General features: G+C 48.6%; 1 protein-coding gene across 3 annotated transcripts in view; it reads left to right on the top strand.

Moving 5' to 3' along the window:
* The window catches only part of KIAA0319 (KIAA0319 ortholog), a 587,552-nt gene that overhangs the window by 54,267 nt on the left and 507,266 nt on the right, over positions 1-26,019 (top strand). The window lies entirely within an intron of this gene.

The raw sequence follows: 26,019 nt of genomic DNA, 5'->3' as shown, positions 1-26,019 counted from the left end.
CATTAATAAGAAAAACATCAGAGACCCAGAAGGAAGATTAATCGATATTCAGAAAAAGATCACGTGTTCAACGCAATTTGTGGTATATGCCATCCAGTGCAACTGCGGAATGCTTTATATAGGCAGTACAATCTGCAATTTGAAAAAACGAATCCTGGAGCACATCAGGGCAGTCAAAAATAAAGATATGGCATATGCAACAGCGAAACATCTTTCAACTTGCCAAGGCGGGAGACTGGAGAAAAATGACTTATTTTGCAATTGACTGTGTGGAAGAACATGAGAGGATGGGAGATCGAAAAAAGAAACTCCGACAGCTGGAATCAAGGTACATTATAAGACTAAGAACCAAAATTCCGAGAGGCATGAACTTCGACGAGGAGCTTTATGTGCATTTGGAGTAACAAGTAGAGACATAAGGCCTTAACAATATCTGCCCTCACAAGGGATAAGAATATGCAGCATGGAATTATCATGTAAAACTAATCTGACATCGGTACTATACCAGTACGCAGGACATATATACGAATGCAAGGTGCAATGAGTTTGCCTCATATACATAAAAATGTTTGAAAATGTATAAATGCAACATTGCTATATTCAATGTAAATGTCACTAATAGCATTTAAATATCGAATTTTGATAAACATGCAACATGTCTGATCAAATGCACACCTTTGATATACATTGCGATAAAAGATAAAATGTATCCCAAGAAACTTTTGAGAACACTGTCTAACAGAAAGTGGATTCTTGTATGCAAACAAGGACTACATATCCCAGAAGTCTATGGGAATAGTAGAAATCAAAGAAAGTATAAACAGTTGCAAGAGAGTAATTGCACTTACCGTGAGCAAGGCCGTCAGGCTGAAACGCGTTGGTGTTAGACCGGGCACTGAAATAAACCTGTGAAAAGAAGTTGCTGTGTGCGGCGTCCTTTGTACAAAAAATTGTCTTTTTGGCCATTGGTCTGGCCCAACGCCAGCACCCGCTGTGGAGCGATCCTGTGAGCAGACCACATTGAATGACAGACCACATTGAATGAATATATATATATATATATATATATATATATATATTTATTTATATACATATTTTCCAAGTTTTCCAAGAGTCGCTCCTTCGGACTGCTCGGGCCCCATGGGAATTGCCGCACATGTCGGCGGAGCACGCCGGTAGTCAATCTTCGAAAAACAAAACAATATCGTGCTCTCTCAGTAACTCGAGGGTCCACCAGGTATTAAGTCAAAGGGTGTTTATTCATTTAACAACATGTTTCGGCTTACTCGGAAGCCTTGCTCACATAAATGAAAAAGTGATAACTGAACCAGCCACAAGGCTACATGGTGCAAATTGGTTCCATGGATGCGCGATGATGCTTTGACACAGTTCCACTGGGTTGCGTGACACTTGCCTCTGCCTTTTATTTACCGCACTGCCGAAGTTTTACCAACTGAGCACTAGGCTCTTATCGTGTCCTATCTGTTCACACTGCAATGTAGTGTATGCTATGCCAGCATGATGAGACAAGCACGACAACTACAGCATTTAACAGTGTTAGGTGCACGGTCGTAGTGTTACACGATAATCGCATGTATTGTTATGGATTATCACATATGTTGAGCGGATAAATTGCCTTTCATTTACAGGGCGGGGCATCTCACGCATAACTGCATTGTGCATATCTATGTAAGCGGTTCTGCTAACTATTAATTACAAAATAGCTTAACCCTACAGGCCTTCGCTTCTGTGGCCCCATTTTATAATACGGATTTTGTTATATGAGAGTGTATATCAATGTGGGATTACCATGTATTGTACATTATGCATTTGTTATGTTATGTTATGTTACATACATTTGTATTGCGCATAGCTGCCCCAGCTAAGGGGCGTCCCAGCGCATGGCAGGTAATATGCAACACCTACAGGGAAACACAACAGATAAAAAACAAAGAGCTGGTTGATTAAAACAAAAAGGTTTTTAAAGCTTTATGAAAAGCTAAAAGGTCATCTAGTAACCGCAACTCTACCGGAAGAGAGTTCCAGAGCTCGGCTGCTCTGACCCGGAAGGATCGGCCACCAACCCGACACAACCTGTATCGAGGGATCACAGTAAGCGCTTGGCCCAAAGATCTCAAGGACCGGGTAGGCACATACCAGGACAGAAGGTCCGCAAGAATTTGAGGACCCCCTCCCCTCAAAATCTTGAACGCCAGGCACAGCACTTTAAACTGGATTCTTGCCCTGATAGGCAGCCAATGCAGTGATCTCAATGTGCCGGAGACGGAACTTGTTCGGGGTAAGCCAACAATGGCTCTAGCCGCGGCGTTTCTATCACTGAAACAAGACTTAATTTCACATTACAAGATGGCTGCTACAATTGTGCTGCATTGTATCGAGCTACAGTCCATCGTTTGTGTTTGCATTGGAGCTGAATGCTTTATCAGTCTGTTTTGAGCACTTTTTCATTTACGTGAGCAAGGCTTCCGAGTAAGCCGAAACAAGTTGTTAAATGAATAAACACCCTTGCACTTAATACCTGGTGGATCCTTGAGTTACTGAGAGCGCACAATATTGTTTTGTTTTTCAAATATATATTTACATACATATATTAATTATCTACTGGCGCCAGTAGGTAGTTATAGTTAGAACCTAGTTTCCATAGGAAAAACATTTTTTGATTTGCCAATAACTTTGGCGTAGTTTGACGAATCTTCACGAAATTTTCCAACCTAATTGTTCACTCAGGTCAGCTCCAGTCTTGAAAGTTTCAGGGTGATTTGTCAAGGGGGGCCTGAGAAAAAGGGGGGTCCCAAAACAAGTTTTCTACATGTTCATTTCCATAGGAACCTTTAGACATGGCTACAACCTGAACTGCTGAACGGAATTACACCAAAGTTGGCAGAGAGATAGCTCTTGGTCCAGAAAGCACGCTTCTTTTTAAATGGTGTAATTACATACAGTAGTTTTGAGATACTTAAAGATTTACAGATATTGATATTTGAAAATTCTGAGATCTGAGTGGCTGAGCCCTCCTGAGCACGAGCTGGCCTCTGATTGGCTGCCAACACTTCAAACCAGGAAGTATATATATATGTGTACACACACACACACGCACGCACACACACGCACACACACACACACACACACACACACACACACACACACACGTGCGCGCGCACACACACACACACACATATATATATTCACTGGAAAAAAACAAAGGTTAATGTAACGTTATAGTTAGGGGAATTTGTCAATGACAACATTATTTATTTATTTATTTTTAGAGTTTTCTATAGCGCGAACCTGACCCAAGATAGGGTAACAGAGTGCTTTGCAAACTGAACAGGGAGAAGAAAAAAAAAGACAAATGTTATCAACAACACCGATCAAAACAAACGCAAAATAAGTAACAAGTACATAATAAAGTTCGGGGGATAAAGGCAGAAATAGAGAACAGCTCTGCGATAGGGAGTCAAATCGTTATTGAAGAAGTCTTATCTTTGAGATTAAGTTTGAAGCTGGCTTGGTAAGTGTGCAGAATTTACGGTACGAGTTTGTTCATCAGGAATGATTTAGCTTCCTTTTTGAAGAGGAACGTTGAGGTGATTTTTCTGATGAATGACGGAAGCGAGTTCCAGATTCTTGGCGCCGCTCCAGAGAATGCTCTGTTGGAAGTTTTGGTCTTGTTGAACCTTTCGGGTTTCAGGAGTAAGTTATCTGTGCTCCTGGAATGTCTTTTTTTCTCCAGATAGAGTACGTTTTTGGGCTAGGAACTGAGGGGTATTGTGGTGTAACGCCTTATTGGTAATACATGCAATCTTTAAGTGAATACAGGCTTCATAGGGAAGCCAGTTGAGTGTCTTCAGGTGTGGCGATATGTGATCGAATTTCCTTGATCCTGAAATGAGTCTAGCTGCGGCGTTGAGACAGGGTTTTAGCGGTGCAGTAGATGTTTTGGGAAGCCCAGCGAGGGTGGAGCAACCGTACTCCAGCCTTGAGATGACTAAGGCCTGAACTGCAATTTTGAGGTCAGGGATCTCGATAAAAGGCTTCATTTTTGTTAGATAATTGAGGTGAAAACGGGCATTTTTAGCCATCAAGTTAATGTGAGCTTGCATGTTAAGATTCTTATCCAGAGTGACCCCAAGTGATATTGGGGAGTCCACCAACGTTGGGGTGCAATTCAAGGCAGTGATCATTTTGGTCCATTCCTTAATGTCTTGTGAGTTATTGGGGGGGAGATTAAGAGAAATTCAGTTTTTTGTGCATTTAACTTGAGGAAGTTGGTCGTTAGCCATTGTACATTTTTTCAAGAGCTAGATTCATTAACTTTATCTCTTCAATGGAGGTGATTTTGATGTAAAGTTGTGTGTTGTCTGCGTACATGTGGTAGGAGATGCTTGCCTGCTGTAGTAGATCAGTGAGTAGTTCAACATATAAATTGAATAGAGTGGGAGACAAGGTAGAGCATTGAAGTACTCCTAGTAGGTTAGGAGAGGATGGGGAAAGGATCTTGTTGGTCATGTTCTATTCTCCAGAAAGTATTTGAACCATAAAAGGACTGTGCCTTAGAAGCCCATCCTGTCTTCTAGTCTTCTTAGCAGTTTGTCGTGGTTGACCATATCGAAGGCTGAAGAGAGGTCAAGCAAGACTAGTAAGCATGTTTCATTGCGATCAAGAGCTGAGAGGGCGTCGTCTACTATATGTAGGATGGCTGTTTCAGTGCTATGGCCAGGCCTGAAGCCAGATTGGTGTATGTTCAGTAAATTGAAATTTGTGATGTGTGAGTTCAGTTGTTGTTGTTGAGCACATTTTTCCAGGACCTCAGCTAGCATAGGGATGTTAGTTATTGGTCGGAAGTTTTTGGGGTCGGAGTTGCTAGCTGTCGTTTTTTTTAGGATAGGAGTAACTTGACCAGATTTTAGGCAGTCAGTGATGTGACCTTGTGAGAGCGAGGCATTTATGATCTTGGTCCAGAGAGGTGCTATGCTACGATAGATGTGGGGTAGGCACTTTGCTGGGATAGGGTTGTTGAAGTGGTTGTTGAGTTTAGTAGTTGTCAGAATTATGATGATGTCATTGATATCATAACATTTGAAGTTGGACCAGTTAGAATTGTTTTTGGGTAAAGATCGGTTATTTAGTACCAAGTTGCAAGTATGACTGATCATAGGGGTGGATAAGTTGGTTGCAGCCATTTTGAGTTCAAGTTGGAGGGAATTTGTTTTTGCCGTGAAGAAGGAGGAAAATTCTATGGCAGGACCGGAGGCTTCAGATTATGCCTTATTTTCTTCACTTTATTTTGCACAGCAGCAAGAAAGAACATGTAAAAAACTACATTTCCCATGAACATCAGGGAAAAAAAAACAGGAAACTGAGCCATAAGTCCTTCGTTAGTCTCTATGCACCGGCAGCAACCATCATGCCTTGCATCCACTTCCTCTTCCTCTTTTTTCGCTGCTCAGCAGCAAGTTAAGTGTTTTGTTCTTACTCTCTCCTGGGTTTGGGGACTTCTGTGTCAGCGCTTGGCTTTGTCGTTTAGCGGTAGTGTTTTGCGACTCCTACAGGTCCCCTTGGTATCGCGGGACGCTTTTGCGCTCCTTACGCGATCTTGTTGGCCAGGCGGAGTGCGGTGCGCGAAAGCGCCGCTAGGGGGCAGTGCTCTCTCTGCCTGTGGGCGCGCTAGACTTCGCGTTTTACACGCGTTTTTTACCGCGTTTGCAGCAGCTTTGGCGCTGTTCCTGGCTACCCGGTCCTGACACCCTGCGGGGTCGAAATTTAGGCTTTCCTCACCTGTGACGCCCAGATTGGGTTGTATTGTGCAGTTTGGACACCCTGACAGGGTCGTAATTGGCGCTGGTGTGGCGCGAGGGGACGCTTGACCGGGTGGCGCCCTAATACATAGAGGGCTGTTGCGTTCCCTGGGCTAGTCCCGGAATTCGTGCCTCTGTGCCGCCATATCCTCTGGGTTACCCCAGTCCCACAGTGTACCCTCAAGGGGGTCTTGGTAATTGGCTGAGCTGTACCTCCCTTCTGTGAGCCCAATTTACCTCAGTATGCAGGGGGAGTCAGGCCAGTACACGGAGGAAGACCCTCTGTCTTATGCCCCCTGGGATGAGGATTTCTACCAGGCGGTGGATGACTCCATCTACAAAGCAGTGGATCAGGCGATAGTGCCCCTGGAGCAACGCCTGACGGCACGTTTTGATGAGGCGTACGCAAAAATTGCGGCCCTCATCCCGGCGCCTGCCCCGGCTTCGGATCCTTCCCCGTCAGCGGTTCCCCCCCCCACCTAAGAAACCTTGCACTGAGGGGATTGATCCGGTGGCCTTTGACAGGGTCAGACACGCCTTTAAGGCGGTTGAGGTCCCCTTGCCCGCTCCCACTCCGCTTGCAGAGGCCCCACCTCCTACTCCCCGCACTATGTCCCCGGAGCCGCTGGACGATGATTCTCCGGACTCGGAGGAAGAGGCCTGCTCTTCTAGGTCGTGGCTCCCGTCCCAGTCGTCCACTTCCGCGGGCCCTTCGGATATGTTGGACCTGGACGACATCGTCCACCCTCGGTCCTCCGAATGGGTCCCGGGGGATAAGGTGGCTCTCTATGTGGCGAACCGTCTCCGGAAGCCAGTGGACAAAGATGCCCGTAGTCGCCTTAGGGCGGAGTGCCCCCGCCCTTCCCTGGAGGGTAAAGTGGCAATGACACCGGACATTGACCCTAAAATGGCCACTTTTCTCGCTAAATTTGTAAAAGATCCCCGGAAGGGTATAGATCGGTCCTGGCGTACTTGCCAGGACAAGCTTCTGGACGCCATAGGCCCTATGACTAAGATCCTCGACATGGCAGAGGAGGCGAAGGTGTCGGGGGACCTCATTTCGCCGGAAGTCTTGTCTAACTGGGCGCAACGCGCCATTATTTTCCTCGGCAATGCCAACTGCACCCTCTCGACGGAGAGGAGGAGGTCACTGCTAATCAAGATAGACCCTAAGCTGGGTGACCTCGCCTCTTCTGAGGCTGACGCGGTGGCGCAGGGCGGCTTATTTGGAGACCCCTTTATCAAGGAGCTCGGTAAATTTGTGGCTACATTTACGTCACTGGACCGGGCCCAGTCTAACATCAAGAAGGTGTTTGCCCCTCGGGTTTTTGAAGGGGCCGGACGAGGCAGGGGCCGCTCGTTCAGTCGAGGCAACCCCTCCGACAGAGGACAAGGCTCCGGACGCGGGCATGGTCAGGAGCACAGCTCCCGCTTCAATAACTTTTACCCCACAAGAGGTCAGAAGTTTCGAGGACGTGGGGTCTATCGAGGTCAGCAACAGGGTGGACGAGGTGAGTGTACTACCCTCTGCGCTTCACAAAGGGGCGATTTGCCATGCGTGCGAGCACCCGGACGGCTTCCTCAGCAACATCTTCTTGGTCGACAAGGTCGATGGAGGCCGCCGTCCGGTTATCAATCTAAAGGAGTTCAACGAGTGGCTAGTCTACCGCCACTTCAAAATGGAGGGAATCGACCTCCTGAGGGATGTGCTACGGCCGTCCGACTGGATGGCCAGGCTCGACTTAAAAGACGCCTATCTGGCAGTCCCGATTTTCCCTCCGCACCGTCGTTTCCTCCAGTTCAGGTGGGGCGGACAAGTGTACGAGTTCACCACGCTTCCTTTCGGGCTCTCCTCAGCGCCGTGGTGTTTCACAAAGGTGTTGCACCCGGCGGTGGAGACCTTGCGGGCGCGCGGTGTCCGAATGATAGTGTACTTGGACGACATGCTCTTCATGGATCAGTGTCCGAGACGCTTGGTGTCCCAGCTGCAGTTCGCGGTGGACCTTCTGCAGGGTCTGGGGTTTGTGATCAACGAGAAGAAATCTCTCCTGGTCCCAGCTCAATGCGCAACCTTTCTCGGGTTCAGCATCGACTCGGTCTCTGCCTCCTTGAGTCTGCCCGCTCGGAAAATGTCGAAGATTCGTCACGAGTTGCGCCAGACCCTGGCGAGACCGTTGATATCGCTGCGTCATCTAGCACGGATAGTGGGTCTGTTGTCGTCTTCGATTCAGGCCATCTTCCCGGGCCCGCTTCACTATCGGGCCATGCAGCGGTTGAAAGCGCATCATCTCAGGAAAGGCCTGACGTACTCGCAGCTAATTCCGCTGTTGGAGGACGTGAGGGACGAAATGAGATGGTGGCTGACGCACATGGAGGCCTGGAATGGTCGTGCGATATTTGGTTCGGCCCCGGACATAGTGATAGAATCGAACGCCAGTCGTTCGGGCTGGGGTGCCAGGTGCGGAGATTTCTCCACAGGCGGCGCTTGGTCTGCCCTCGAGCAGTCGTTACATATCAACTGTTTGGAGTTGCTGGCAGGTTCCTTCGCGGTCCAGTGCTGGACCAAGGATCGGGTCCAATCGTGTGTCCTCCTGCGGATGGACAACGTGTCTGCGGTCCGCTATATCAACCACCTGGGTGGCACCAGGTCCAAGATGCTGGCGGATCTCGCGCGGGACTTTTGGCACTTTTGCCTGGATCATCAGGTCTCGGTGACGGCGGAGTATTTGCCGGGCCTTCAGAACGAGGTGGCCGACTGGCACTCCCGACACCTCCTAGATGCCAGCGTGTGGAAGCTGGACCCGCGGATATTTTCCCAACTGATGGACCGGTGGAGTCCGTTCTCGGTGGACCTATTTGCCTCGTGGCTGGACCACCAGTTACCGCGGTATTTCAGTTGGCGCCCGGACCCGTCAGCGGAGGCGACAGATGCGTTCCTCCAAGACTGGTCGGTCGAGCAGGGTTATGCGTTCCCTCCATTTTCGATGATCACGCGAGTGTCCACGTTGCTGCGCCGTCAGTCTGTGCAGGTGGTGATGATCACCCCTTGGTGGAGGTCTCAAGTTTGGTTTCCGGTTCTTCTGGAACTTTCCTGGGATTTTCCAATCCTACTCCCCCACTCTCCTCTCATTCTCCTGAATCCGGACGGGAATCCCCACCGGTTGGTCCAGGAGGGCTCGCTGAGGCTGATGGCGTGGCGGATCTCTGGCGTCGCTGGTCTCTCCCGGGCCTTTCGGGAAAAGCAGAGGATCTGCTTTCTAAAGCCTGGGCGGACAGCACCACCAGGAGATACCGGTCAGCGTGGCATAGGTGGCGTTGCTGGTGTGTGCGATGGGGTTACGATCCCGTGGGGACGGATGTAGTCCATATCCTTAACTTCCTCGCCTCTTTGACGGAAGAGGGTTTGGCCTATAGGTCTATTAATACCTTTCGCTCGGCCATATCGGCAGGGCATGACCTGGTACAGGGCTGCCCGGTCGGGGAGCACCCTTTGGTTTGTAGACTGTTGAGAGGGATTCGCCTCTCGCTGCCACCAGAGCCGAGGTATTCCGTCCTGTGGGACGTCAACAGGGTGCTGAATTTGTTCCTTTCTTGGCAGCCGAACAGGTTTTTGTCTCGCAAGGAGCTTACTGCTAAACTGACGATGCTATTGTTTGGTTTCCTGCAGACGGGTCTCGGACGTACGTGCGCTTGATATTACAGCACGGGCGTTTTTCCCGGATGGGGTGTCTTTTACGGTGAGCAGGAGAACTAAGACCCTTATGAGGGTGATTTCATATCCGGCTTTCCCGGATTCCCCCAAGCTGTGTGTGGTGCAGTGCCTCCGTGCATATGAGGATATGACTGATGATACTCGCCCACCGGGTGAGAGACAACTGCTGATTGCCCTACGGAAACCGTACAAGGCTGTTTCTTCCCCGACGATCGCCAGATGGGTGCGTTGGGTAATGCAGGAGGCGGGCATTGACACGAAGAAATTTGGTGCCCACTCAGCACGGGAAGCTATGGCCTCGAAGGCTTTTGCGCTAGGGGCTCGGTTGGAGGACCTGATGAGGGCCGCGGATTGGTCCACGGACTCCACGTTCAAGAGATTCTATTTTAAGCCAGTAACAGAGGTGGCTCGGCTAGTTGTCGATAAGCTTTGAACTGGCATAATCTGAAGCCTCCGGTCCTGCCATAGAATGAGAATTTGCCTAGCCTTGGTGCTGGTAAGTTCCAATTCTATTAAGGACTCGGAGGCGAGGATTATCCCCCCCAAGGACTTCCTCGAAGTGGACCCTCCCCGTACGGAATGTAAGTAAGCTGTTTACGGAGTTTTATGAGATTGGAGATGATATTGTTCTGTTGCATTTATGCTGCGTACCTGGTTCTTCAGGAAGGTCAGAGATTGATTCTGAGGTTTCTTGCAGGGAATGATGGTTCAAAACAGGACGCGTGAGGTTACCGGGTGGAGTGCTTCGCGCGAAGAAAGAGGAAGAGGAAGTGGATGCAAGGCATGATGGTTGCTGCCGGTGCATAGAGACTAACGAAGGACTTATGGCTCAGTTTCCTGTTTTTTTCCCCTGATGTTCATGGGAAATTTAGTTTTTTACATGTTCTTTCTTGCTGCTGTGCAAAATAAAGTGAAGAAAGTAAGGCATAATCCTCGCCTCCGAGTCCTTAATAGAATTGGAACTTACCAGCACCAAGGCTAGGCAAATTCTCATTTGTCACTACTCAACTGTGAGGCTGATGTTAAGGGTGAAGATTTGGCTAGTTTGTTCGATTGTTGATTCAGAATTTCGAGGAGCTTTTTAGGTCTATTTTTAGCATTATCTAGTTCTGATTTGAAGAAGTCTTTTTTTGATCTTAGAATACTTTTATTGTAAGATTTTCTTGCTTTTCGGAGTAGTTTCAACTGGGGGGGGGGGGGGGGGGGGCGAAGCCTCCATTTCCGTTCCGTTGATCTGAGTTTGCGTCTCTCCTCGTTCAGGGCTTCACTGAACCATGGGTTTTTGTCCTTGTGAGGTATTCTTTTGAGTTTTGGCGGTGCGGCTTGGTCGAATATTTTGGTCATCGTGGAGTTATAATGCTCAGTGAGGGCAATGACGTCACCTATGTTGTTGGGGGGAATAAGAGCCTGCTCACATTGTGAGGCTAGCTTGATCCAGTTGATGTTCTTAGTGTCTCTTATCCATTGTTTAGGTTTAATTTGTTGAGGGAGGATTTTCTTGTTCCAAGAGGGGATTTGGAATGTGATAATGTGATGGTCTGACCAGTCGCAGGGGGTAATCGAGATCGATTCAATAGTATTTAGTTTGGAGATAAGCCAGTCTAGCGTGGCTTTTTTTGAGTGAGTGGGCTCTGAGATAGCTTGGACCATGGAGTGGTCAGCAAGGAAGGTTTTAAGGGTGTTGACCTGCTTGTCCAGTTTGTTCTCCCAGTGGAGATTGAAATCGCCCAGGAAGATGTCATTCGAGTGAGGGGACGAGTTTGGCGTGATGATTTCCATAAGTTGTTCCGTGAAATTAATGTTTTGCCCCGGAGGATGGTAGAATATATGTAATTTGAGGGGGTGGTTACTAGGTGAGTTCACAGAGATCCCAAGGTATTCACAGAAGTCTTGGGGTTACAAGTTCAATTTTGAGACGGTGAGGATAGAGCGATGTATGCAGGCTAAGCCTCCGCCTATTTTGTGAGGTCTGTCTAGTCTAGATGTTGAAGTCTGGGGGGACCAGAAGGTCAAGGCATGGAGAGGATGATTCCTTAAACCATGTTTCCGTGAGGATAATTATGTCCATATTCGTGCTAAGGATGAGGTCAGCAATGTCAGAGGCGTGTTTAGGGGCTGAACGGCAATTTAGTAGAAGGCAGGAAATCTGGTTTGGGGGATTCTTTGGACTAGGCTCCTGGTTATCTTGGATTGGGGTTATAAAGTGAAGATTATTCCGGTTTATTCCTCTCTGGATAGGATGTGAGGTTCTGCTAGGGTTGACAGAGACTAGGTGGATAGCGAATTCCTCTTTATCTAGGATATGGTCGGGTGGAGATTCGTACAACCGTAACAGAGACTGTAGTTCCTGGTCCGTAATGGAGTTGGAGAGATTGCGCGTGCGCAAACATCGATTGTCTAGAGGCAGGGGGATAGTTTTTGCCACATTTTCAGCTGTCTTTAGCGAGTTTTGGAGATATTTAAGTGTAGGAAGCGCTTTTTTTGGCAAGTTGTAGGATGGATTTGATTTCAAGGATAACGTTTTGAAGGTTTCTAGATGTGTCGTAAGAGGTCTTGAGACAGTCTTGTTCCATCTGTAGATGCTGTGTGGAGGGCAGGTTGTTTATCATGGAAATTCTAGTTGAGGATGATACGGAAGTGCGAACTAGAGGGGGCAAGTTGTTTATCATACTTTCACTGAGTGTGGGTACATGGCTGGGTCGAATTTCTTCCGGGGAGGGAAGGAGGGTGTGAGTAGAAGTAGTAGGGTCCCTAGAAGTATTGCGCGGGAATGATGATGATAGTGGTGTAGTGTGTGCTGAGGAGGGATAGTTGTTACCTCTTTCCTCAATTCTAGGTGAAGGGTCCCTAGAAGTGTTGCGCGGGAATGATGATGATAGCGGTGTAGTGTGTGCTGAGGAGGGAAAATTGTTTTAAAAAAAAAAAGTTTGTATTAGATATTTAAACGACAATAAAGGTACAGTCATCAACATTGCATGGCAAAGCAAAGTAGCCTCATTTCCAAAAATGATACATATCTCCGTCGCTAAGTCACTAACACAGCCTTTTAGCCAACATCTCGTAGCGGGCAGGCAGCGTAGACCTACAGCTCTCTGTCGTATGCAATTGTCTCAGCCTGAATAGCTTCAATCCCCAATTCTAGGGGTATGCACTCCCCTGTAGTACCTCTCTCCTCACAACCACCCACGCTTGCCACAGCCACTCTCATCCAGTCAAACATCCCTCTCTCAATCACTCCCCACCCCTCTCCCCTCAATTACACCCCACCCACTTCCGCATCCCATCGTCCAGAATTGGTATCCCCCCGCCTCTTCTCAACCGATCCCCTCCGGGTCAGCGCCGCTCTCATCTCCCACGTCTTCAGCAATCCTTACCTCTGCCCCCCCATCACTCAGCACACTTTGTGTATACGTAGCATAAAGTCCCCAGAAGTTCTTGGGTCTGCTTCTAGGGGGTAGCAATTCGCTATAGAGTTCCGACTGCGTAGAGCAGTATAGCATATCACTGGACCAATTGCGCAGTGTCGGGACTGGCCCCCTCAGCCAGCATATGGCGACTCCCCTCTTGGCCATAAGGAGCCCCATGTCCACCAATCTTCGGATAGCCTTCGGCAGCTGTTTAGTATATCGCAAAAGGGCCGTGAGCGGGTCTGGTTCCAATGTCACCTCAACTATTCTACCAAGCTCCTCAAACACTGTTTCCCAAAAAGCAAGCACCCCCGGACATAACCATGCCAAATGCATGAAATCCGCCACTTCCACCCTGCATCGTTCACACTCTGCATTGTCACGTAAACCGTATCTACATAGCCTTTCCGGAGTGTAATACATCCTATTGAGGTCCTTAAAATGCACCAGTCTGTGTCTGCCATGTAGGGATATTTTTCTGGTATTAAGACAGCAATAAGACCACACAGTGTCGTCCAGCTGAGTCTCCAGATCGCGCTGCCAGGCCAACCTGGCAGCCGCGTACTTGTGCGCTCTGTGTGACATTGCAATCCTATAAAGTGCGGTCACCATCTTACAAGGAGAGTTAGCCTTAATAACATGCGTTAGCTAACGCACCTCCGGGGGCTCTGCCATGTCCTCTCCTAGTAAAGCTCGCAACGCCGTTCTAACTCTGTGAAAGGTAAACCTGTTCAGTGGTCTGTCGCTCTCCGGCGCCCCCTGTAACTGCTCCACTGTACGTACAGTTCCCTCATGAAATAAGTCTCCTGCTACCTCTATTTTCATAGATCGCAACGCTAGCACGACTCCCTTTTCCCTGCACGGCCCCAACCATCTCATCCATTCTATCGGCATGGCCGGAGAGTATAGTATAGTGCCCGCCTGATTGTGCAGCAGCCAATGCCAAGCATGTTGCGTTGTTTTTAAGGAATCCAGTATACCGGTCCTGCGGTCAACCTGTTCCGCAATTACCGCTGGCAGGGCAATTGGCGCAGTGAACAAGCGCTCCATACGAAGGTAGGGGACCCACTCCATCCCGTGGATCCATGCATTCAAGTACATTCCCTGGACACCCTGTAATAAATTGAAAGTTTGGCGCGCCCATGCCGCCTAGATGGTATGGAAGCGTAAGCAAACCCCACTGCACTCGAGCTTGTTTACCTGCCCAGGCTAACTTGAGCATCAATTGCCGCAACCTGTGGAAGAAGGTGCACGGCAACACCAGAGGAATATTAGTGAAAAGGAAGAGGAGTCGGGGCAATACAACCATCTTCATAAGTGAAATACGGCCCATTAGCGACAGCGGGAGCCGAATCCATAGTTCCACGTCGTCCTCTAATTTGGAGATGGCAGTACCATAATTTTCCCAAAAGACAATGTCCATCTCCGTATGCAGCCGGATGCCCAGATACCTCACCGAGTCAACCGTCCAGCGAAGGGGGTAATCCATTGCAAAGTCTACTGTTGCAGGCGTGAGCGTGAAGACCAGAGACTTATCCCAATTGACATTAAGGCCAGACAGGGCACCAAATCTAACTACTTCCCTAATAATGGCCGTCAAGTTCTCTTCCGGCTCCCGGACATAAAGAAGCGTGTCATCCTCATATGTAGACACTACAATCCTATAAGTGGGTTACCCAATCCCTTCGTTTCCGTGGTATTCCTGTAGCGCGCAGGCCAGCGGTTCCGCCACTAGGGCATATAGCAGCAGGGAGAGGGGACAGCCCTGTCTGGTGCCTCTAGTAATATTAAACGGAGCAGTGACCAAATCACCAATACGTACTCGTGCCGTTGGTTTGTGATGCAGAATGCCCAGCATGTGCAGGAACGCTCCCCCAAGACCCATTCTCATCAACACCTGCCGTAAAAAAAAACACTCCACCGAGTCAAAAGCTTTTTCCATATCAAGGAATACAGCTACCGTCTTATTCTCCTGACGAACGTGTTGCCTGGTCCCGAACACAGTCCGTATATTATACGTTAACAGGGGTCGAAAAATGTACTCGCCCGCTCGCAAATGCGAGTGAATTTTCTGAAGGGCGAGTCAGTTTCAAGGCCTACTTGACCGGCCTGGCGAGTGCTTAGCTGGCACTGCAGTAGTAGGTGAAGGCTCTGGGGGGCAGCATTACAATGCTGGCAATGACGGCATTCAAGTATCAAGTGCACGCTGTGAAGGCTCTAGGGGGCAGCATGCACGCACCACCTAACATAGTTGGCGGTGGTGTGGTGCGCCATCTATTGTTTCTGTGGGTCCCAGGGCCGTCAATCTTGTAGCTCGCGAAAGCGCTACCAATGACGTCCCTGGCCTGCCCCCGCGCGCTGTGCTGCTTAACGTGCAGCAGTGACGCAGCACGCCACCACGCGCGCTCTCTTCGGTGGAGTTGGGACGGAGTGCAGGGCGATTTGGAGGTGAGTCGTTTTTTTATATATTGTTTTGTTGCAGGCCTTATGTGCAGAAACCTCCCCTCACACTCTGTCCATGCCCCAGGCCTGCAGACTGTCATCTGCGCGCCATAATGAGCCGGAGCTTGGTCCGCCCCGGGCTCCGCAGACAGCTCTGTCACTTCTGCTGTCAGTGCCCGGAGTTACCGGCGATGTATAAATAAAAAGGGTGTTGTATGCGCTATCAGCACCTTTGATCCAGCCGCCTTTAGCTGCGCCCTGAGATGATTGAGGGAGTGGATTGCGGCCTGGAGACGGCTGGGGTGAGGCCTGAAGGCGGCTGGGGGCCCCAGAACGGACCCCACGCATAGTCAACGTGAGAGGCCGAGATTACACTAGTAAATAATTTAACTAGATGGCATCTTCTTACTTTCCCTCATGGAATCCCTCGCCCTGCGGTGAGGCTGTGGGGCTTCCCTCTGCCACCCCACCCGTCTGTCAGGACTCCCCACGGCTTCCTCCTCAATACTGACACCAAACTGGTTAGCTCCCGTTTCTCCACACTTGCCAACATTGTGTGACCACAAACACGTCACTAGTCACTGACGAGTTTTAGGACCTCGACCAGAATTGAGAATGCCCTAGCGCATTCTTTGACTATCACTTTGGGTGCCCATCAGCACGTGTTTATTATCATTAATTTGTACCACCGTGGGTTGACGAGGAGTTACTAGACACACAAGGTAAAACTACATAGCGGTCCAGCATGAACTTTTAAGGACAAGCCACAAACTGTGGTGGAAAATAAACTGAAGCAGCACAGTTAGCCCAATATCGATCTTGCACTGTTAACCAGTAAACGTAGAGACCCAGAGTGGCCAGGGGACAGGGCTATTTAAGCAAACGAGTTTTATGAAGCTACAGAGAGAACACCAAACGAAGCTCGAATACAAAACAGCGGCCCTTGAATAATAAACAGAAAGACAGGCCTGACAGCATCAAGCCATCTTCGTACTAGCTACAAGCAAGCATTAGACAAGGATCAAACATATACATGTATGTATGTGTTTATGTGCGTGGTATTTGCGTAACACACCCCAGATGTGCAGAACTGATGGATTTATGGGCGCGTATAATGTCAGTATGGTGAATATGAGAACTGTCAGCAGGGAGGAGAACAACCACCATCAACAGGGTACGCCCCCCAGCATTAGAGTACTGCGAATGTGAGTGATAGCTGTCAGCATAGAGGAGTACTGTCAGCATTGTGTCCCATGAGCATGAGAGTACTGTGAATGTGGAGTAGTATCTGTTAACATGGGACGTCAAAAATTCATATGCTATCAGTTTGTGGGTCGAGTGCATTGCTGTTAGGTCGAGTAGAAAAGTCTACTCACTCGACCTGCAGGTCAAGTAAGATTTTTTAGATTTGTCGAGCCCTGGTTAAATTTCTAGATGGTACGAAGCCAGCTTGCTCAGGCGCCACCAGGATATGCGCCATTAGAGCCAATCTAGTGGCCAGGATTTTCGCAAACAATTTGGCATCTTCGTTGAGAAGGGACAACGGACGATACGAACCACATTCATTCATTGGTTTTCCCGGCTTTGGAATAGCGACCAGGATCGCTTCCCTCATCGACGGGGGCATTGTGCCTGTGTCTAACATGTCATCAAACAGTGCCGCGAGGTGTGGCAGTAGCTGTTCCGAGAAGGCCTTATAAAAGGTGACTGTTATGCCATCCGATCCAGGTGCACTCCCCGCTCTCATGCTGCCTAGCGCCTCTATCATTTTGTCCTTCTCTATCGGATGTCTCAGCAATTCCCTATGCGTATCCGGGAGAAAAGGCAACTGAATGTACTCCAAATACTCACTAATTTGATCGTCCATCCCCGTGGACCTGGTTTTATAAAGATCTGCGTAATACTGCCTGAAGCACTCAGCCACCTCTGTCAGGAGATCGCCATTGTCCGCCCGGATCTCCGTCACTTGCGTCTTGCCTCATCTAGCCTTTATCAGCCGAGCAAGGACTGATCAAGGCCTTTCTCCCTCCCCGTACCCTCGTGCCGTGGCATACTTGCCTAAGTGTTTCACTTCCCGATCCGCCGTGTCTTGATATTCCAAAAGAAGCGCACTCCCCCCTTCCTCCCTGTCCCTTTCCAAAGTCCGCAGTTTCCTCTATAGCTCCGCCAGACTTCCCCAGAGCGCCCGCAGTACTCCCGAATGTTTGGACATGGCTATGCCCCTGATATCAACTTTAAAGGCTTCCCAGAGTATCTGAAAACTATCCACTGAGCCAACATTGGTGGTAAAAAAGGTATCGATGGCCTCAGCCATCTCTTCTCGGAATAACGGGTCTAGCAGAGAGTATGGGGGAAATATCCACGTAAACGGTGGAATACTCCACGTGGGGGGCTTCAGAACCAAAAGCAAAGGTGAGTGGTCCGAGAGGGTACGTGGCAACACTATGCATTGCCGCACCTGGCTAAGTAATGAGGTAGAAGCAAACCAATAGTCGATTTGCGTGTGTATATCATGGAACGCCGAGTAGTGCGTGTAACCCCCTTTCCCCACATTGCGAATTCTCCACACATCGCACATATCCAGACTCACCAACATTTCCTCAATTCTTCTCGCAGCAGCTGCAGGCAGTCTAGGCGGTCCCACTGAGCGGTCCAGCTCTGGATTTCTGATCACATTGAGATCCCCACCCCACAATATCCGAGCATCAGCATACTGAGATAAAATTCGAGCTAGGTCACCAAAGAATTCCGGACAATCATAATTAGGCCCGTAAACATTTACAAGTATGTAATCCACACCCCGCTCACTACACTTAGAAATAACATATCTGCCATCCAAATCCTCTCGAAGCAAAGTCAGGGCAATAGACGACCTGGGGTTAAGCCCAACTTAACACTCCCCTAGCATGCGTAGTAAACCCTGCCGCATTGATGTTGCCCTCCAGTGCCCTCAGCTTAAGCATAGGACTGGTGTTTGGGAGGTGAGTCTCCTGCAGAATAGCCAGGTACAACTTGCCTGTATAGTTTCGGACCTTACAAATATCATGTCCATGACAAAGTTAAACGCGTCTCAGAGAATGTCATGCCCACACAGTCCCGACATTACCAAAGTGCCTAACTGTGTCTCCCTCAGGATCCATGGTGACACGGCCAGTCCCCGAAGTCCCCTCGGGGCACAACCGCCCCTGTCAGTAATCAACCTATCAGAAACATCCGCACATATGAACATACCTCCCACATAGATCAGCACCCTGTCCCCACTATCCCCTATATCACACAGCACTCTCATAGCTACCAGCCCTTGTTGGTCAGTCCTGTTTATCCAGCGTCGACCCCTCCGGATCCTCCGAACCAGACTGCTCCGGGCAGGCACCTCGCTCCTCCGTCCAGGTCTTTATAGCTTTCTGCAGAGCGGAAGGGTCCGTAAAAATGTGTGAGTGGCCCCGACGATTAACTCGGAGCTTCGCGGGGTACAACATTGCATAGTCCATTCCCATATCTCTTAGCTGTCGCTTGAGCGGTGCAAAGTGCCTGCGTGCCTCCTGAACTCTGGCGGTAAAGTCCAGACATAGGGCCAGCTCTGAGCCCTCGTAGCATAGCAACTTCTTCTCTCGGGCAACCCTCAAGGTGGCGTCCCTGTCCCGATATTTGAGCAATTTCGCGTTGATCGGGCGCGGCGCCGCTCCCGGCGGCGGCCGAGGACCCAGTGCCCTGTGCGCTCTCTCCACCACGAACATAGCCGAGAAGACCTGATCGGCCAGCAATGACACAAGTAACTTTTCCATGTACTGCTCCATATTTCCCGTAGCTGTCGTCACCGGCAGGCCCACAAGTCGCAGATTACAGCGCCGAGAGCGCGATTCAAGGTCTTCGGTCTTATCCTGTAAGACTCTCAGGACTTTCCCCAGCTGCTTGTTATCGGAATCCAGAGTTGTATGTGTCTCCGACATGTCCAGTCTTTCCGCATGCTTGTCCAGGCGCTCCTCCATCCTGTCCATACGATAGGTTAGGGCGTCCATTTTCGCTCCTAGAGACATGATACCACCCTGCAAGGACTTCTCTATGGCTCTCAGCATGCTGCGGATGTCTGGTTCCTCCTCATCCTGGGAATGCGATGCGCCTCTGGGTCCCCTGTCCGACGCGGGGCCTTGCGATCGCGCCCGCTTTTGCTCAAATGTTAACTTTGTCTGAGTCTTGTCCCCCTTACCTATGCTGACCGACCAGGCCTACTTCAGGCCTATTATCTCCACACCACAGCGTCTCCCGCACGCGCCTCAAGATTGCGTCAGGCCCCAGGCTCCGGTCGCAGACCACCAGTGGCGCAGTTCCTTCTGTTCAATCAGGTAGGCAGGTCGCAAACTGCCAATTAGGTATATGGTGTGCACAACCTGTGCCAGTGCGTGCCCAGTTCCACTACCACATGGATTTTCCTTACGGGGGAGAGCCAGCAGGAACTATCCGGTGAATTCAGGCCGCGAGCCTCCCCTACACCTCCGGGTGCAAGGTGTCTCTCTCTGCCCCACGCTAAACAATGTCCGTCACTTCCCCGCAGGCCTGCACGTGGGTGTTCGCACTCTGCGAGCCAGTAGATTCCAACGCTCCACTCGCGTCCCAAGGGCAAGGCAGGGTGCCTGTATAGACTGCAGCAGCCACCGGGCCCACCAGGATGTTTCACCCCGACCGCCTCTCCACAATCTGCCTCCGATGCCGCCACGTGTGACCCTCTGTGCCCAGGCTTCTCACAGTGCTCCTCTCACCTGCACTGCAGCGTGCCGCTCACTGCCTCAAAAGACGGGGGGCACACTCTGCGAAGCACTAGTACGCCTCACTTCTGCCCGGTGCTGGGCTCACGCAGCCTTCGCCACGTCGTGTTCGGGCCGAGACCTCCGGCCGCCACTTCCGCCGTCTTTGTGGCCGCACGTCGAAGGACGTCTCCTGGCCGCTCCAACCACTTCAAGCCGTGGATCCGCGGCCTAGTCGCCGCGATGCAGGTCGGCGCTCGATCGGGTCCGTTCCCGCTCCGGTCCGCTTCAAGGTCGCGGCAGCCCACGCCGCACACCTTACCACCGGTCCGTCGCTTTCATGCGGGGTACAGCAGCCGCGTTAGCTGCAGGATTGTTGATGTATCGGCCGATGTCCCGGGAGAGCTCAGCGCCCAGGCAGCCATTTCGTTGCCGAGCAAGCTCCGCCCCTCAAGGAGGGAGAATTGTTACCTCTTTCCTCGATTCTAGGTGAAGGGTGTGGTCGGTTTTCAACTAAGGAGGAATGGGCAGTGGGGGTGGTAGTAGGGCCCCTAGGCATGCTGTATGATGTTAGGGCTGTTGAGGGTATCTGCGCAGTACCTGAAGAGGAGATGGAGTAGTTGCTTCTATCACCACTTAAGAGTTGTAGGGGACGATGTTCAATCGGAATGGGAGGAGTGGCGGGGGTAGTGTTGAGCTCCCGAACAGTGTTACTTGCGGTCACTGTAGTTGTCCGTGCAGTATGTGGAAAGGAAGGAGAGTTGGCGTTGTCTCTTTCCATGGAGCTAAGTGATGGAAGGGGTTGAGAGGAGGAGCTGAGTGAGGTAGCAGCTCTAATTATAACTTGCGCCCCTGCCATGTATTGATTTCTTCCTCAGATATGACATCACTAAAGACCTGTTCTATGACCTCCTTTATAACATCACTGATGACATCATCCAATGAGTATGCTAGCTTGTTTTATAATTTCCATAGTATCTGGTAAGTGTCAAATTTCTGGTCTACCTAATTGTGTACTGCCTGGATCCAGCTAATGGGTGTAAGTGTTTACAAAACACATCTGCTTCTTATGCACTATAGGTGTGCAGAGGTATTAAACACGTTATAAATCTTTGTATTCAAGAGAAGCTTGGACTCTCCAGGGCCTCTTGATGCTTGAGGAGGGGTGGTGTGCAGCCCCCTCCCCATTTTGCTACATTTAGGCCCAGGGTGTGGGAGGGATCCACGTGCCCCCTTCCCACAAAAAGTATTGTTGGCACCAAGGGGGGCGGAGGTGTGCATGGCTTGGGGAGGAGAGCCATGCAGCCCCTCCACCCCTTTATTAAATTACCCCCTGGTATAGGCTCCCTGGGGCATAAGGTAGTTAAATGTGGCCCGACTACCATTTTATTTATTTTCGATAGTCTTGCAATTCTTTTCTCCATTTTTTGCACCACAGGGTCCTCTGCGTCCCCTCCCATGGGGCCTAAGGGGGTCAGGGCATCCCTACCCTACCCACATATATTTTTCTTTTTTACAACTTCAGGACAGGAGACTAAGTCCTTGAGTCCTGTAATAGCTGTCAGCAACATTTTTCTCATGTTGCTGGCATCCAATCAGAGCTCTCAGAAGCGAGATGGCCCAAGGAAAAATGAAGCTCCCAGGACCAATCAGAATATTTTTAAATTGGCGCTCCCGCAGAAGTCTATGAGACTCTGGGGGGGCCAACTGTCCAAATAACTATCTTTTTTTACCCTTAATATCTGAAAAATTACTGAACAGATTTACACCAAATCATAAAAGCACAATCTACGGCCAAGAACTAGTTTCCTGCCAAATTTGGTGTAATTCCGTTCAGCAGTTTTGCTCTCGCCCTCCTTCAATACGTTTATGGAAAAATGCATGGGGATTTAGTGTTTGGAGACCCCTTTTTTTTCTGGACACCCGCTTGACGTATCACCTCAAATCTTTCCCTGGAGGAGCTGAGGTGGATGAACTTTAAAAAAAATGTTTTGTGAAGATTCTTCAAATGGGGTCAAAGTTATTAACAAACCAAGAAACGCTCTATCTATGGAAAAGCCGACCTAACTACAATTACCTAGTGGTAACCACTAGCATATATAGTGAGTCTTGTTGTGCATGGAAAGTTTCATGGTGATCCGTCAAGTGGGGGGGGGGGATTAAATATGCGCATTTCTTATGTTAATTCCCATAGGGCCTTTGAACACGACTACAAACTGAGCCGCTGGATGGAATTACACCAAATTTGGCCGAAAGGTATACTAGTCACGCAGATCACGCTTTCACTAATTTTGGTGTAAATCTGTTTAGAAGTTGTTGAGAAATTTATGGAAATACAAATTTGGATATGTGCTATCGCAGCTAATTTGCGAATAACAAGCTCGTACAGAGAACTGCAGAGCTCTGATTGGCTTCCAACAGTTCGACCAGGAAGCGTTGGCGGCCATCTTGGGCCTCTGCTTCAGCCGAGTTAAAAAAAAGTAATAAAAAAGATAAGAAGGCAGGGTAGAAATACCCTGAATCGAAGCCTTGCTTCTGAGGTCTTCGAGGGATCCTGGCAGGGCAAAAAAGCATTTTTTAAAGCCAAAAGGTGGCTGCAAATTCATGAAATTTACAAATTCGCTGAAAAAGATAAGTGCAGACTCCTGCCCTTGTTTTGAAACAGGGCCCCGTATGGACCAGGTCCCAGGGACATGTGGCGATATAATAAAAAATGGAGGTGGGTGCATTGGGTTCCTCCTATGTCTTACTTTGCCCTAGGGACCACCACCTCCCCGGCTTATGAACATTATACCCGGGGGGCCTCGCGGACCACCACCTCTGGGGCTATAGTGAAAAAAAAGGAGGGGCTGTGCAGACCACCCACACCCTGCCTCAGGGACCACCACCACTCCAACAGCACGGCCCCCCTCCTGGGCTGTTCTTGGCCCTGGGGAGTGCCACCTCTCCGGGGCAATCCTTTGTAAATCAAAGGAGGCCCCCCTCCAGAGCTGGCTTCGGCTTTGTTCTGGGGTGCCCACTCCCAGAAAATAGCTGCTTGCTTTTGCTTGGTGGGAACGTACAGCTCCTGGCAAGCAAAAGCAAACACTGTGCTTCCAGCAAGCGGTAGCTTTCAAAGTGCTCCCGCCCACTGGAATCTCAGGTTTCATCTCTTTCCCTGCCACAGACATGCTACCTGGCTGGGATCCTGAGGGCTTGAGGCCCCCCGGTCTCGGGGAAAAAGAGCAGAGCAAAGCTAACTCAAGGTCAGAAATGAACAGACAGAGGCAGAATAAAGGTCAGAAATTAGTAGAAAGAGGCGGGACAAAGGTCAGCAACGAGTAGAAAGAAGCACGATAAAAGTGACATACGAGCAGGAGGAGGCCGAATAAAGGTAAGGAATTAGCAGAAAAAGGTGAGAAATTTGAAGAAAGATGCAGAATAAAGGTCTGAAACGAGCAGAAAGAGACAAAATAATGGCTAGCAATGGGCAGAACTTTGCAAAATAAAGGTCAGCAACGAGCAGAAAGAGGCAAAATAAAGGTGTGAAATGAGCAGAATGAGGCAAAATAGAGATCAGAAACGAGCACAGGAGGCAAAATAAAGGTCAGAAACGAGCAGGAAGAAGCAGAATAAAGGTACAAAACGAGCAGAAAGAGTCAGAATAAAGGTCAGAAACTAGCAGAAAAAGGTAAAAAAACATAAGAAACAGCAGAAAGAGGCAAAATAAAGGTTGACAACCAGCAGAAAAAGGCAAAATAAAGGCGAGATTTCAGCAGAAAGAGGCAGAAAAAAGGTCAGAAACAAGCAGAAATAAAGGGCAGAGTGGAGAAAAAAGAGGAAGAATAAAGGTCTGCAACTGACAGGAAGAGACCAGATAAAAGTGACAAACGAGCAGAAAGAGGCCGAATAAAGGTAAGAAACGAGCAGAAAGAGGCAAAATTAAGATCAGAAACTAGCAGAAAGAGGTGGAATAAAGGTCAGCAGCGAACAGAAAGAGGCAAAATAAAGGTGAGAAAAGAGCAGAAAGTGGCAGAGTAAATGTAAGCAACGAGCAGAAAGGCAAAATAAAGGTCAGCAACGCAGAGAACGAGGCAAAATAAAGGTTAGCAACGAGCAGAAAGAGGCAAGATAAAGGTGAGAAACTTGCAGAAAGACAAAGTTTTAATGTCAGAAACTAGCATAAAGAGGCAAAATAAATGTCAGCAACTCGCAGAATGATGCAAAATAAAGTTATTCAACAAGCAGAAGGAGGCAAAATAAGTGTAGAAACAAGCAGAACAAGGCACAAAAGAGGTCAAACAGAGCAGCAGGAGGCAAAATAAAGGCCAGAAAAAAGCAGAAAGTGGCAGAATAAAGGTGAAAAACTAGCAGAAAGAGGCGGAATAAAGGTGAATATTTAGTAGAAAGAGGCAGAAGAAAGATCAGAAACGAGCTAAAAGAGGCAAAATAAAGGTGAGAAACGAGCAGCGAGAGGCAAAATAAAGATTGGCAACGAGCAGAAAGAGACAAAATATAGGTGAGAAATGAACAGAAAGAGGCACAAAGGGGCAGAAATAGGCAGAATAAAGGTCAGCAATGTGCAGAAAGAGGCAAACTAAAGTTCAGCAATGAGCAGAAAGAGGTAACAGATGTGCGAAACTTGTAGAAAGAGGCAAAATAAAGGTGAGAAACGAGCAGAAAGAGGAAAAAAAAAGGTCGGCAACGAATAGAAAGAGGCAAAATAAAGGTGAGAAATTAGCAGAAAGAGGCAGAATAAAGGTCAGAAACTAGCAGAAAGTGGCAGAATAAAGGTCATGAAATGAGCAGAAAAGGCAGAATAAATGTCATCAATGATCAGAAAGAGGCAAGTTAAAGGTGAGAAATGAGCAGAGAGAAGCAAAATAAATGTGAGAAACTAGCAGAAGGAGGCAGAATAAAGGTCAGAAACGAGTCAAAAAGGGGCAAAATAAAGGTCAGAAACGAGTAGCAAGAGGCAGAATAAAGGACAGAAATGAGCAGAAGATTGCAGGATAAAGGTGAAGATTGAGCAAAAGAGGAAAAATAAAGGTCCACAACAAGCAGAAAGAGCCAAAATAAAGATGAGAAAGGAGCAGATAGAGGCAGAATAGACGTCAGAACCTAGCAGAAAGAGGCAAAATAGAGGCGGGAAATGAGCAGCAAGAGACAGAATAAAGATCAGAAACAAGCAGAAAGAGGCAGAATCGAGGTCAGAAATTTGCAGCACAAGGCAGAATAAAGGTCACAAATGAGCAGAAATAGGCAAAATAGAGGTCAGAAAAAAGCAAAATATAGGTGAGAAAAAGCAAAAAAAGGCAACATAAAGGTTAGAAACTAGCAGAAAAAGGCAAAATAGAGGTCAGAAACAAGCAGAAAGCTTACAAATAAAGGTCAGATGTGAGCAGAAAAAAAGGTAGAAAACACACAAAACCCTCACAGGTACTCATGCACCCACTCACAGAGCAACTCAGACAGACAATTTCACAGCCACTCACAGACCCATTCAGACACTCATGTACCCACCCAGAGACGAATTCAGACACTTACACCCACTAACACACTCACTCTCAAAGGTTATAGTTAAGAAATAACATTAAGAACGGTTTACATTCACTGAACGAACAGGTTACAGGGACCTTATAGCTAGGAAATAGAATTAAAAAATCCTTAGAAATTCACTGAAAAAAACAGAGGTTATAGGGACGTTATAATTAGACTCAGATTTCCCTCATACAAAACCAGTGCAATTTAGCAGTTTTAGTTACCTGAGCTAACTATAACTTACACCCCCACAATGCACTGTTTATGACCTCACACATTACATCACTCATGACATGATCAGTGACATCACTGATGACAGGTTTCAGAAACTACTAACCTTTGTAATTTCATAAGGCATTGCATTTTCAGTTGATTTT

This window comes from Lissotriton helveticus, chromosome 4_1 (genome assembly GCF_964261635.1).
Source record: "Lissotriton helveticus chromosome 4_1, aLisHel1.1, whole genome shotgun sequence".
Taxonomy (NCBI): Eukaryota; Metazoa; Chordata; class Amphibia; order Caudata; family Salamandridae; genus Lissotriton; species Lissotriton helveticus.
This window is presented reverse-complemented; position numbering and strand designations above follow the sequence as displayed.